Here is a 10,108-nt window from a genome sequence, read left to right on the forward strand (position 1 = left end):
TCTGGAGGATAACAAAAGATGTAACAGCAGAATAGTGACTGCAGCTCTGGAGGATAACAAAAGATGTAACAGCAGAATAGTGACTGCAGCTCTGGAGGATAACAAAAGATGTAACAGCAGAATAGTGACTGCAGCTCTGGAGGTGACTGGAGGATAAGACATCATGTTAGAGCAGAATAGTGACTGCAGCTCTGGAGGTGACTGGAGGATAAGACATGATGTAACAGCAGAATAGACTGCAGCTCTGGAGGTGACTGGAGGATAAGACCTGATGTAACAGCAGAATAGTGACTGCAGCTCTGGAGGAGACTGGAGGATAAGACATGCTGTAATAGCAGAATAGTGACTGCAGCTCTGGAGGTGACTGGAGGATAAGACATGCTGTAACAGCAGAATAGTGACTGCAGCTCTGGAGGTGACTGGAGGATAAGACATGCTGTAACAGCAGAATAGACTGCAGCTCTGGAGGTGACTGGAGGATAAGACCTGATGTAACAGCAGAATAGTGACTGCAGCTCTGGAGGAGACTGGAGGATAAGACATGCTGTAATAGCAGAATAGTGACTGCAGCTCTGGAGGTGACTGGAGGATAAGACATGCTGTAACAGCAGAATAGTGACTGCAGCTCTGGAGGTGACTGGAGGATAAGACATGCTGTAACTATAGAGCAGTTGGCCTTGGACCCTTCTAATTGGGAGGGTGAAATATTAAATATTCAGGTTATGGTGAGTTGGATGAATATCGGACAAGTCTCGGTGCTTTTGTACGGAGATATATATATATCTGACATGTGAACAGCCCCATAGATGGAGGAGCCGCAGGGTGGTCGGGGTCTTCGTGGCGATTCTGCAGTGGGGTCCCGGAGCTTCCGCTGCTGGAGATTATCTGCATATTACGCGTCACCTGCAGGTTATTACAGGGCGGATGATCGGGGGGGAAGGTCCTGGCTGCTCCATTGATGGTTTGTTTGCTCAGGGAGGAGAATCCCGCTGCACAGCTGCCATATCCAGGTACAGGCAGCCGCCGTGCCCACCTGACCCTCCTCTGCAGACCCCCTGTCCTCCAGGAGGGGACACCTCCACTACAGGGAGCCGCTGTGCCCACCTGACCCTCCTCAGCAGACCCCCTGTCCTCCAGGAGGAGACACCTCCACTACAGGGAGCCGCCGTGCCCACCTGACCCTCCTCAGCAGACCACCTGTCCTCCAGGAGGAGACACCTCCACTACAGGGAGCCGCCGTGCCCACCTGACCCTACTCAGCAGACCACCTGTCCTCCAGGAGGGGACATCTCCACTACAGGGAGCCGCTGTGCCCACCTGACCCTCCTCAGCAGACCCCCTGTCCTCCAGGAGGAGACACCTCCACTACAGGGAGCCGACGTGCCCACCTGACCCTCCTCAGCAGACCCCCTGTCCTCCAGGAGGGGACATCTCCACTACAGGGAGCCGCTGTGCCCACCTGACCCTCCTCAGCAGACCCCCTGTCCTCCAGGAGGAGACACCTCTACTACAGGGAGCCGCTGTGCCCACCTGACCCTCCTCTGCAGACCACCTGTCCTCCAGGAGGGGACACCTCCACTACAGGGAGCCGCTGTGCCCACCTGACCCTCCTCTGCAGACCACCTGTCCTCCAGGAGGAGACACCTCCACTACAGGGAGCCGACGTGCCCACCTGACCCTACTCAGCAGACCACCTGTCCTCCAGGAGGGGACACCCCTACTACAGGCAGCCGCCGTGCCCACCTGTCCCTCCTCAGCAGACCACCTGTCCTCCAGGAGGGGACACCCCTACTACAGGGAGCCGCCGTGCCCACCTGACCCTCCTCAGCAGACCCCCTGTCCTCCAGGAGGAGACACCTCCACTACAGGGAGCCGCCGTGCCCACCTGACCCTCCTCTGCAGACCCCCTGTCCTCCAGGAGGAGACACCCCTACTACAGGGAGCCGCCGTGCCCACCTGACCCTCCTCAGCAGACCCCCTGTCCTCCAGGAGGGGACACCCCTACTACAGGGAGCCGCCGTGCCCACCTGACCCTCCTCAGCAGACCCCCTGTCCTCCAGGAGGGGACACCCCTACTACAGGGAGCCGCTGTGCCCACCTGACCCTCCTCAGCAGACCCCCTGTCCTCCAGGAGGGGACACCTCCACTACAGGGAGCCGCCGTGCCCACCTGACCCTCCTCAGGAGACCACCTGTCCTCCAGGAGGGGACACCTCCACTACAGGGAGCCGCTGTGCCCACCTGACCCTCCTCAGCAGACCACCTGTCCTCCAGGAGGGGACACCTCTACTACAGGGAGCCGCCGTGCCCACCTGACCCTCCTCAGCAGACCCCCTGTCCTCCAGGAGGGGACACCCCTACTACAGGGAGCCGCCGTGCCCACCTGACCCTCCTCAGCAGACCCCCTGTCCTCCAGGAGGGGACACCTCTACTACAGGGAGCCGCCGTGCCCACCTGACCCTCCTCAGCAGACCCCCTGTCCTCCAGGAGGGGACACCTCCACTACAGGGAGCCGCTGTGCCCACCTGACCCTCCTCAGCAGACCCCCTGTCCTCCAGGAGGGGACATCTCCACTACAGGGAGCCGCCGTGCCCACCTGACCCTCCTCAGCAGACCACCTGTCCTCCAGGAGGGGACATCTCCACTACAGGGAGCCGCTGTGCCCACCTGACCCTCCTCAGCAGACCACCTGTCCTCCAGGAGGGGACATCTCCACTACAGGGAGCCGCCGTGCCCACCTGACCCTCCTCAGCAGACCCCCTGTCCTCCAGGAGGGGACATCTCCACTACAGGGAGCCGCCGTGCCCACCTGACCCTCCTCAGCAGACCCCCTGTCCTCCAGGAGGGGACACCTCCACTACAGGGAGCCGCCGTGCCCACCTGACCCTCCTCAGCAGACCACCTGTCCTCCAGGAGGGGACACCTCCACTACAGGGAGCCGCCGTGCCCACCTGACCCTCCTCAGCAGACCCCCTGTCCTCCAGGAGGAGACACCTCTACTACAGGGAGCCGCCGTGCCCACCTGACCCTCCTCAGCAGACCCCCTGTCCTCCAGGAGGGGACACCTCCACTACAGGGAGCCGCCGTGCCCACCTGTCCCTCCTCAGCAGACCACCTGTCCTCCAGGAGGGGACACCTCCACTACAGGGAGCCGCCGTGCCCACCTGACCCTCCTCAGCAGACCCCCTGTCCTCCAGGAGGAGACACCTCCACTACAGGGAGCCGCCGTGCCCACCTAACCCTCCTCTGCAGACCACCTGTCCTCCAGGAGGGGACACCTCCACTACAGGGAGCCGCTGTGCCCACCTGTCCCTCCTCAGCAGACCACCTGTCCTCCAGGAGGGGACATCTCCACTACAGGGAGCCGCTGTGCCCACCTGACCCTCCTCAGCAGACCCCCTGTCCTCCAGGAGGGGACATCTCCACTACAGGGAGCCGCTGTGCCCACCTAACACTCCTCAGCAGACCACCTGTCCTCCAGGAGGGGACACCCCTACTACAGGGAGCCGCCGTGCCCACCTAACCCTCCTCAGCAGACCCCCTGTCCTCCAGGAGGGGACACCTCCACTACAGGGAGCCGCTGTGCCCACCTGACCCTCCTCAGCAGACCCCCTGTCCTCCAGGAGGGGACACCTCCACTACAAGGAGCCGCTGTGCCCACCTGACCCTCCTCAGCAGACCCCCTGTCCTCCAGGAGGGGACACCTCCACTACAGGGAGCCGCTGTGCCCACCTGACCCTCCTCAGCAGACCACCTGTCCTCCAGGATGGGACACCTCTACTACAGGGAGCCGCTGTGCCCACCTGACCCTCCTCAGCAGACCCCCTGTCCTCCAGGATGGGACACCTCTACTACAGGGAGCCGCTGTGCCCACCTGACCCTCCTCAGCAGACCCCCTGTCCTCCAGGAGGGGACACCTCCACTACAGGGAGCCGCTGTGCCCACCTGACCCTCCTCAGCAGACCCCCTGTCCTCCAGGAGGGGACACCTCTACTACAGGGAGCCGCTGTGCCCACCTGACCCTCCTCAGCAGACCTCCTGTCCTCCAGGAGGGGACACCTCTACTACAGGGAGCCGCTGTGCCCACCTAACCCTCCTCAGCAGACCCCCTGTCCTCCAGGAGGGGACATCTCCGGCCCCAGGCATCGCTGCAGGAAATACACACATAAAGAGAGTGTTTCCTATATCAATTATGATCCAATTCCTAATGAAATCTGTAAAGAACAAGGCTGTGTTCACACGCTGCATCTTATTCCTGTGGTCTCAGAAAATACAGCTTGTGGCCCAAAATACGCATGACTTTTTGCTGCGTTTTTACCGCTTTTTTGTTAATGTGTTTTTTAAAGGAGAAACAATGATAGGATAATTGTAAGAGTCAGATGTAACAGAGCTGGAAGCGGCGTGGGACCTTGTGAGTACGTCGGACCTGCAGGGTTGTGTTGGGGTTAATAAAGTGGTGAAAGAGGGGGCTTTTTTGTGTTTTATTCCAAATAAAGCATTATTTGGGTGTTTGTGTTTATTTCATTTCACTTACACCCCATCTCGTAGATGTCTGCCATTACCAATCTAGGACTTAGTGGCAGCTATGGGCTGCCATTAACTCCTTATTACCCCGATTGCCACCGCACGAGGGCAATCGGGATGAGCCAGGTAAAGTCCCGGGACTGTCGCATCTAATGGATGCGGCAATTCCGGGCAGCTGCTGGCTGATATTTTAAGGCTGGGGGCGCCCAATTATGTGAGTCTCCCCAGCCTGAGAATACCAGCCTTCAGCTGTGAGGCTTTATCTTGGCTGGGTATCAAAATTGGGGGAGACCGCACGCCGTTTTTTTTAAAATTATGTATTTATTGTACTGTACGATATAGACACGCCCACCGATGGCTGTGATTGGTTGAAGTCAGACAGCTCTCACTCAGCGTGGGGGCGCGTCTGACTGCAACCAATCACAGCCACCAGTGAGCGGGAGACACAGTGCATATTCAGTGAAGGTAATGAGCGGCTCGGGAAGTGAATGACCGGTCGCTGGAGCAGTGTGAGTGACAGAAGCAGACCTGTCTGATCAGATTATTACTAGGTTTCACATATTCATGTGAACTATTGATTTATGGATATTTCCCCTTTATAGTGTGGGCAGTAAGATGTGCTGCAGCAGCTGCGGCTTCCAGCCCTGGCATAGGCCGGTCATTAGTGCCCCATTATAATGGCGGATATGGAGGGGGCATGAAGGGGTGAGGATGAGGGGCAGACTTTGGGGAACAGTCAGTGATACAATCCCGTCCCTTTAATCGCCCGAGTTTCGAGGATTCGCTGCGTTCTCCGCCAGGCACCGGTCCCGGCTATAAATAGCGGCAGGATCCCGGCGCTGAGATCCCGTTAATCCCCCTCTATTCAGCTCGGTGGAGTCTTATTCTTCTGGCAGAGTCTCCATGATAATGGCGCACAGCGGGCGGAGAGCGGAGGATGATGACTCACGCTCCAGCTGCACAGACACACCTGAGTCATCATCGTGACAGATCCGCCAGAGGACGAGGAAACCTGAACATGCCGCACACACGAGCGCGCTCACATCCAGAGCTGCAAGCAACAGTCTGCTCTGACAATGCAGCCACATCCAGAGCTGCAAGCAACATTCTGCTCTGAAAATGCAGCCACATCCAGAGCTGCAAGCAACATTCTGCTCTGCCAATGCAGTCACATCCAGAGCTGCAAGCAACAGTCTGCTCTGACAATGCGATCACATCCAGAGCTGCAAGCAACAGTCTGCTCTGACAATGCAGCCACATCCAGAGCTGCAAGCAACAGTCTGCTCTGACAATGCAGCCACATCCAGAGCTGCAAGCAACAGTCTGCTCTGACAATGCAGTCACATCCAGAGCTGCAAGCAACAGTCTGCTCTGACAATGCGATCACATCCAGAGCTGCAAGCAACAGTCTGCTCTGACAATGCAGTCACATCCAGAGCTGCAAGCAAGTCTGCTCTGACAATGCAGCCACATCCAGAGCTGCAAGCAACAGTCTGCTCTGACAATGCAGCCACATCCAGAGCTGCAAGCAACATTCTGCTCTGACAATGCGATCACATCAAGAGCTGCAAGCAACAGTCTGCTCTGACAATGCAGTCACATCCAGAGCTGCAAGCAACAGTCTGCTCTGACAATGCAGTCACATCCAGAGCTGCAAGCAACAGTCTGCTCTGACAATGCAGCCACATCCAGAGCTGCAAGCAACAGTCTGCTCTGACAATGCAGTCACATCCAGAGCTGCAAGCAACAGTCTGCTCTGACAATGCGATCACATCCAGAGCTGCAAGCAACAGTCTGCTCTGACAATGCAGCCACATCCAGAGCTGCAAGCAACAGTCTGCTCTGACAATGCAGTCACATCCAGAGCTGCAAGCAACAGTCTGCTCTGACAATGCGATCACATCCAGAGCTGCAAGCAACAGTCTGCTCTGACAATGCAGCCACATCCAGAGCTGCAAGCAACAGTCTGCTCTGACAATGCAGCCACATCCAGAGCTGCAAGCAACAGTCTGCTCTGACAATGCGATCACATCCAGAGCTGCAAGCAACATTCTGCTCTGACAATGCAGTCACATCCAGAGCTGCAAGCAACAGTCTGCTCTGACAATGCGATCACATCCAGAGCTGCAAGCAACAGTCTGCTCTGACAATGCAGCCACATCCAGAGCTGCAAGCAACAGTCTGCTCTGACAATGCGATCACATCCAGAGCTGCAAGCAACAGTCTGCTCTGACAATGCAGCCACATCCAGAGCTGCAAGCAACATTCTGCTCTGACAATGCAGTCACATCCAGAGCTGCAAGCAACAGTCTGCTCTGACAATGCAGTCACATCCAGAGCTGCAAGCAACAGTCTGCTGTGACAATGCAGCCACATCCAGAGCTGCAAGCAACAGTCTGCTCTGACAATGCAGCCACATCCAGAGCTGCAAGCAACATTCTGCTCTGACAATGCAGTCACATCCAGAGCTGCAAGCAACAGTCTGCTCTGACAATGCGATCACATCCAGAGCTGCAAGCAACATTCTGCTCTGACAATGCAGCCACATCCAGAGCTGCAAGCAACATTCTGCTCTGACAATGCAGTCACATCCAGAGCTGCAAGCAACATTCTGCTCTGACAATGCAGTCACATCCAGAGCTGCAAGCAACAGTCTGCTCTGACAATGCGATCACATCCAGAGCTGCAAGCAACAGTCTGCTCTGACAATGCGATCACATCCAGAGTTGCAAGCAACATTCTGCTCTGACAATGCAGCCACATCCAGAGCTGCAAGCAACAGTCTGCTCTGACAATGCAGCCACATCCAGAGCTGCAAGCAACAGTCTGCTCTGACAATGCAGTCACATCCAGAGCTGCAAGCAACAGTCTGCTCTGACAATGCAGTCACATCCAGAGCTGCAAGCAACAGTCTGCTCTGACAATGCGATCACATCCAGAGCTGCAAGCAACATTCTGCTCTGACAATGCAGCCACATCCAGAGCTGCAAGCAACATTCTGCTCTGACAATGCAGTCACATCCAGAGCTGCAAGCAACATTCTGCTCTGACAATGCAGTCACATCCAGAGCTGCAAGCAACAGTCTGCTCTGACAATGCGATCACATCCAGAGCTGCAAGCAACAGTCTGCTCTGACAATGCGATCACATCCAGAGCTGCAAGCAACATTCTGCTCTGACAATGCAGCCACATCCAGAGCTGCAAGCAACAGTCTGCTCTGACAATGCGATCACATCCAGAGCTGCAAGCAACAGTCTGCTCTGACAATGCGATCACATCCAGAGCTGCAAGCAACATTCTGCTCTGACAATGCGATCACATCCAGAGCTGCAAGCAACATTCTGCTCTGAAAATGCAGTCACATCCAGAGCTGCAATCAACATTCTGCTCTGACAATGCAGTCACATCCAGAGCTGCAAGCAACATTCTGCTCTGACAATGCAGTCACATCCAGAGCTGCAAGCAACAGTCTGCTCTGACAATGCGATCACATCTAGAGCTGCAAGCAACAGTCTGCTCTGACAATGCGATCACATCCAGAGCTGCAAGCAACATTCTGCTCTGACAATGCAGCCACATCCAGAGCTGCAAGCAACAGTCTGCTCTGACAATGCAGCCACATCCAGAGCTGCAAGCAACAGTCTGCTCTGACAATGCGATCACATCCAGAGCTGCAAGCAACAGTCTGCTCTGACAATGCGATCACATCCAGAGCTGCAAGCAACATTCTGCTCTGACAATGCGATCACATCCAGAGCTGCAAGCAACATTCTGCTCTGAAAATGCAGTCACATCCAGAGCTGCAAGCAACATTCTGCTCTGACAATGCAGTCACATCCAGAGCTGCAAGCAACATTCTGCTGACAATGCAGTCACATCCAGAGCTGCAAGCAACAGTCTGCTCTGACAATGCGATCACATCCAGAGCTGCAAGCAACAGTCTGCTCTGACAATGCGATCACATCCAGAGCTGCAAGCAACATTCTGCTCTGACAATGCAGCCACATCCAGAGCTGCAAGCAACAGTCTGCTCTGACAATGCAGCCACATCCAGAGCTGCAAGCAACAGTCTGCTCTGACAATGCAGTCACATCCAGAGCTGCAAGCAACAGTCTGCTCTGACAATGCAGTCACATCCAGAGCTGCAAGCAACAGTCTGCTCTGACAATGCGATCACATCCAGAGCTGCAAGCAACAGTCTGCTCTGACAATGCGATCACATCCAGAGCTGCAAGCAACAGTCTGCTCTGACAATGCGATCACATCCAGAGCTGCAAGCAACAGTCTGCTCTGACAATGCGATCACATCCAGAGCTGCAAGCAACAGTCTGCTCTGACAATGCAGCCACATCCAGAGCTGCAAGCAACAGTCTGCTCTGACAATGCAGCCACATCCAGAGCTGCAAGCAACAGTCTGCTCTGACAATGCAGTCACATCCAGAGCTGCAAGCAACAGTCTGCTCTGACAATGCAGTCACATCCAGAGCTGCAAGCAACAGTCTGCTCTGACAATGCAGTCACATCCAGAGCTGCAAGCAACAGTCTGCTCTGACAATGCGATCACATCCAGAGCTGCAAGCAACAGTCTGCTGTGACAATGCAGCCACATCCAGAGCTGCAAGCAACAGTCTGCTGTGACAATGCAGCCACATCCAGAGCTGCAAGCAACAGTCTGCTCTGACAATGCAGCCACATCCAGAGCTGCAAGCAACATTCTGCTCTGAAAATGCAGTCACATCCAGAGCTGCAAGCAACAGTCTGCTCTGACAATGCAGCCACATCCAGAGCTGCAAGCAACAGTCTGCTCTGACAATGCAGCCACATCCAGAGCTGCAAGCAACAGTCTGCTCTGAAAATGCAGTCACATCCAGAGCTGCAAGCAACAGTCTGCTCTGACAATGCGATCACATCCAGAGCTGCAAGCAACATTCTGCTCTGACAATGCAGCCACATCCAGAGCTGCAAGCAACATTCTGCTCTGACAATGCAGTCACATCCAGAGCTGCAAGCAACATTCTGCTCTGACAATGCAGTCACATCCAGAGCTGCAAGCAACATTCTGCTCTGACAATGCAGCCACATCCAGAGCTGCAAGCAACATTCTGCTCTGACAATGCAGTCACATCCAGAGCTGCAAGCAACAGTCTGCTCTGACAATCTAGTCACATCCAGAGCTGCAAGCAACAGTCTGCTCTGACAATGCGATCACATCCAGAGCTGCAAGCAACAATCTGCTCTGACAATGCGATCACATCCAGAGCTGCAAGCAACAGTCTGCTCTGACAATGCGATCACATCCAGAGCTGCAAGCAACAGTCTGCTCTGACAATGCGATCACATCCAGAGCTGCAAGCAACAGTCTGCTCTGACAATGCAGCCACATCCAGAGCTGCAAGCAACAGTCTGCTCTGACAATGCAGCCACATCCAGAGCTGCAAGCAACAGTCTGCTCTGACAATGCAGTCACATCCAGAGCTGCAAGCAACAGTCTGCTCTGACAATGCAGTCACATCCAGAGCTGCAAGCAACAGTCTGCTCTGACAATGCGATCACATCCAGAGCTGCAAGCAACAGTCTGCTCTGA

The sequence above is a fragment of the Anomaloglossus baeobatrachus genome, chromosome 2, assembly GCF_048569485.1.
Source record: "Anomaloglossus baeobatrachus isolate aAnoBae1 chromosome 2, aAnoBae1.hap1, whole genome shotgun sequence".
Taxonomy (NCBI): Eukaryota; Metazoa; Chordata; class Amphibia; order Anura; family Aromobatidae; genus Anomaloglossus; species Anomaloglossus baeobatrachus.